Source organism: Neopsephotus bourkii, unplaced genomic scaffold, assembly GCF_033783945.1.
Source record: "Neopsephotus bourkii isolate Nb327-2 ecotype Australia unplaced genomic scaffold, CSIRO-AGI_Nbou_v1 NB_1600, whole genome shotgun sequence".
Classification (NCBI taxonomy): domain Eukaryota; kingdom Metazoa; phylum Chordata; class Aves; order Psittaciformes; family Psittacidae; genus Neopsephotus; species Neopsephotus bourkii.
The window spans coordinates 743,647-748,219 of record NW_026902076.1 but is presented as its reverse complement, the minus strand read 5'-3'; the positions used below and the strand labels follow the sequence as shown (position 1 = coordinate 748,219).

The window sequence follows — 4,573 nt, the reverse complement described above, 5'->3', positions numbered from 1 at the left end:
CGGAGCTGTCAGCCCCACGCCACTGCAGTGATGTCAGCCGCAAAACACAGCCACTGCCACCCCCAGCCCCTCGCACACACGCACACCAAGTCGCAAGAAGAAGAATTCATAATTACAGTAGCGTAGCCATGAAACCAGCAGTGCTGGGGGGGCTGAGGCAGGGGGAGAGAAAGTGAAGCCTCATCCAAAACTGGTCCTTCATGATAATTTTTTTATTATTATTTCTTTTTCTCCTCGCGAAGCTGCGCCCAGCCCTGCAGCATCCTTTCTCCGCAGCTGGGCTAGGGGAGGCCGGGGGGGGGGGCCAGGGTAGGGGTTCCCCCCCCCAGCCGGGTGGGGGGTGGCGGGGGGACTGGGCTGGGCTGGGGGCTCTCTCCCCGCGGATCGCTCCTTGTTTTAAAAGGCAGCATTTCTGCGGACAACACCCGGAGCATCTCTGCGGGAGAGGGGCTGGGGGCGAGGGCTGCAGCCGCCTTGTTTTCGGCTCACGGAGTCAGCAGCTGTGATTTTTTTTTTCTCTCTTTTTTTTTCTTTTTTTCCTTTTTTTTTTTGGCTGAATAATCCTTTACGGGGAGGGGGTGTGCGGAGAAAGGGGGGGGGGGGGGGGGCTGGGGGAGGAGGGAGGGAAAGTGGATCAACATCACCGAAGGAGGACAGCGAGCGAGATTAGGGCTGGCTAATGATAAATGAGAAGGCGCCGCTGACAGCTCCTCTCTCCGCGCAGCGCCCGCCCGGCTGCTCCGCGCTGCGCGCTCCCTCCGCGCCCTCCAGCCGCCCTCTCCGCTCCCCGCCGCCGGCCCGACTTGATCCCCCCCCCTTTTATATATATATATATATTTTTTTATACGCATATATATAATTTTCACCTCCGCATAGCGCGGTAGGGGGGAGGGCAGTCCCCCCTCCGCCCCCCAAGCATCATCCACGGGATTACGCGCCTGGCCGCGCTGCTGCATCGCCTGCCGGACGGAGGGACCACGGCGGGGCTGCACAGGGGGTATTTCCTTCTCTCCTCGTATGGGGGGGGGATGGTTTGGGGTTGGGGTCGGGAAGTGTGGGGAGCACGACACCCCTCAGCACCCCACGGGGGAGGGAGGGTGCAGTGGGGGCTGCGTCCCCCCTTTTCCACACCCTTTTCTCCCCCTTCGAGGGCTGGGGAGGGGGGAGCCGGGATGGTTTATCGGGGGGGGGGGTGTGCTCTGCCTGTGTTTCCCCCTCCCTCAAGTCGTACCCGGGTGACCTTTCAAATCCAAGCCCCGCTCGTACCTACCGAGATGCATTGGCCAGCAAGGGCTGGGGGATGATGGGGAGGGGGGTGATGCACCCGGGCTCCCCCACTCCCCCTGCCTCCCCCCTCCCTCCATCCATCCCTCCCTCCCTCCCTCCCTGCTCCCTCCCTCCCTCTCTCTGCTGCATTTTGCATGAGCTATCTAGGTCATTAGCATTTTAGCGTATGCAAGACTTGACAAAGCTGATGAGAAGCCAGATGGGCCCCTCTCCTCTTTTTTTTTTTGCACCACTTGGGATCCGAGCGGAAGGACTGACTGCAGCCGGCGGTCGGGGGCAGGTTCCTACCGCTGCCCGGCCCCCCCCCAACCCCCGGCAGAGCAGAGCAGCGCGGCGGGGCTGGGGAAGGCGGCGGAGCGGGCAGCGGCGGGCAGAGCCGCGGGCAGGTAACGGGTAACGCCGACCCCGCCGCCGGCCCCTTCCCCACCGTTCCTCCATTCATTTCATTTAATTTTATATCCTCTTTTTCCTTCTTTGCCAGGGTGGATTTTATCCCCCCCCGCCCATCGGGAAGGGCGCGCCGAGCCCTCCGCGGGGCGCGGAGAACAAAGGCTGCGCTCCGCGGGAGCGGTGGGCAGCGCGGCCCCTCTCCCACCTCCTCCCTCTTCCCCCCACCCTTATTTTAACCAATTTCCCCCTCTGATTCTGTATTTTTCCCTCCCGAGGAAAGGCCCCTCTCTCCGTGTTCACAGCGGACCTTGATTTAAATGTCCATACAATTAAGGCACGCGGTGAATGCCAAGAACGAGGCTGACCAGCATCGAGGCCGGAGGAGGCTCTCCGCACCCGCGGAACCCCCCGAACCCCTTTAATCCCTCTACCCCCCACACCAGGCTCTGCCGCTCTGCGCACCGGCGCAGGTGGCACCCGCAGCGCGGAGGGGGGGGGGGGGGGGAAGGGGGGAAGAGGGATGGGGAGGTCGGCACTTTTTGGGGGGTCCCGGGAAGAAAAGCGGGGTGGTCCCTGAGCGCAGAGGCACCCGGGGGATGAAATCCGGAGCTGTCACTCGGGGTGACCCGCGGGGGGAGAACGGGGGGTCTGCTGCTTTGTGCTTTGCCTTTTCTCTCCGCTTTTCTCGGCGGGATGGTGGGGTTTTCCTTGCTAAAAGCAAGGGCAGGTCTTGGGGTCACCGGGGCTCACGCTGCTCCCGCGGTGGGGGGGTTGGGGGGGGGAGGTTAGGGCAAAGCCGCTTTTTTCTTTATGTTTTTAAACCTTTATTATTATTACCGCATATTTTTTTTCCGGTGGCTGTTTGTGTGTCTTTCCCCTCCACCCCCCACCCCCCCCCTTTATTTCTCTTTTAATCCTTATAATTTAAATCAAAAGTGCCGGGGAGAAGAAGGGGGGAGCGCTGTGTCTGCAGGGCGAGGCCGGGAGTAAATCTCTTGGAGGGATAAACATGTCATTTGTTCCCTTTGTATGGTAATGTCTTGCTGCCCCCCCCCCCCCCCCCCCGGCAGCTGCCCCGGCCATACATCCTCCCTACAAAAGACCCCAATTACCCATCGACTGCCTCATTATACTCCTTACACAGCCCCGGCGAGAGGCGTGTGTGTGCGAGGAGCCGAGGGGAGTAGGGGAAGGAAGGGGAGGGGAGAAACAGCACCTGAATTATTCAAAAAATAAAATAAAAATCAAGAAACTGGAAGCCCGTGGGGAGGGGGGTGCTGCGGGGGGGGATGCTCCGACCCCGCGGCCTAAGCAGAGTGGGTACCCCGCAGAGCTGCCTGCAGCGCAGGGGCTGCTCCGCACCACCCTCCTGTCTGATTTTCCCTTTCCTTTTTCATGCTTTTCTTTTTATTTCATCTTTTCCCCTTCACCTTTTTAGCCAGAGAGGTGCCTGGGAGCCCATCGCCAAACCCCTGCCCCACTCCCCGCTGGGGCCCTTCCCCTCCCTGCCTTTCTCCCAGCCCTTCACCTCCCTTCCCTTCTCTTTGCAGCTGGAGGCCAACCTGCCCCACATGCCTGCATCCCTACATCCCTGCATCCCTCCATCCCCATGTCATCCCTCTACCCCATGGCCAGTGCATTGCTCCCAGCAGGTGCTTTGAACTGAGCAAGAACAGGCCTTACTGGAGGGGATGGGGTAGCTGCACCCGGGCTGGGGGAGCCAGGATGGTGGTGGTGGGGGCTCCATCTCTCTTTGCAGCTCTGCATGCAGACCCTCACGCATGGGAAGGTGCCTGTGGGAGCATTGACAGGAGCTCGGGGTCCCTGGGACGCATCTTTGCACCCCGTCCCCGGGGTGCTGCAGGTATTTCAGGGCAACCCTCCCTAGGCTTGCATCCTGAGTGGTGTGGATGTCACAAGGAGCCCTGTCGTGTCATGCCTTGCCGTGCCAATAAAGCTCTTTCGCTGCGGGCTCCTGCATCCTCTCCTTTGTTCATGGAGGTTTCTCGCCCGATTCTGTATTGCGGCAGAGGCAGGACCCCTCCCGAAGGACTCACACTCATCACTAGGTGGGGGATATATATTAAAATCCACCCCAAAATAAAAACCTTGACCTTTCAATTTGGCAGCCCACAGTCACTTGCTCAACCCTGGGCAGGCATCTCTGCATCCCAGACCTCCAGGAGAGTCTGAACTGCCAGAGGACTCCTGTTTAATGAATAAAAGGGAGGAAAAGAAATAGATTTGGGGTGCTTTCTATTTGGGATCGCCTCCATCCCCTCAGGCAGATCCCTGCCCCACCGCACTATGCACTGAGCATCCCTCTGCAGTACTGCCTGCCCCAGCCGCACACGGCCCTCACCCAGAAAGCCAGCAAAACAGCTTTTCCATTAGTGAGCTGCGGCATGGGAGAGAAAAACAAGATCTAAATAACCCCAAATAAATAAACAATCCATTTACTGCTTATGAAATAGTTGGGATGAAGAGACGCCATCACCTCACACCCAAAGGCAGGAGGCCTCGTACCCCACCGGCGCCCAGCTGCCTTCCTTGGGCTCAGCTCAGGGGGACGGAGAGGAGGGGGCTGGAGGCTCTTATTAATACTAATCCCAAGAAATATTGCTATGCCCTGAATAAATCATGCTGGGGGTTTCTCAAAGACCTTTGCCCCCTTGAGATGAGCTGCAGCATGGCCCCTCCTCTTCTGGGTGGACACTTTGGATAGGGAAGTGGCTCGGGGGGTGGACAGATGTGTTTGATTTTTTTGCTGAGGGATGGAGGAGGAGGTGGCACAATTTTATTCCAAGCACGTCAGCTCCCCCCCCACCTCCCTGTCCCCTCCTTCCTCCCTCCACCTGCAGTCCGATGTAAACATAACAGCTAGAAACCTGCCAGG

The 4,573-nt window shown here is 59.2% G+C and overlaps 1 long non-coding RNA gene across 1 annotated transcript; it reads left to right on the top strand.

Moving 5' to 3' along the window:
* Positions 1–842: 842 nt before the first annotated feature.
* On the top strand, positions 843–3,671 carry LOC133222469 (uncharacterized). Its single transcript, XR_009728298.1, has 2 exons — positions 843–1,673; positions 1,958–3,671. It is a non-coding gene; the product is annotated as an uncharacterized LOC133222469 (long non-coding RNA).
* The last annotated feature ends 902 nt before the right edge of the window (positions 3,672–4,573 follow it).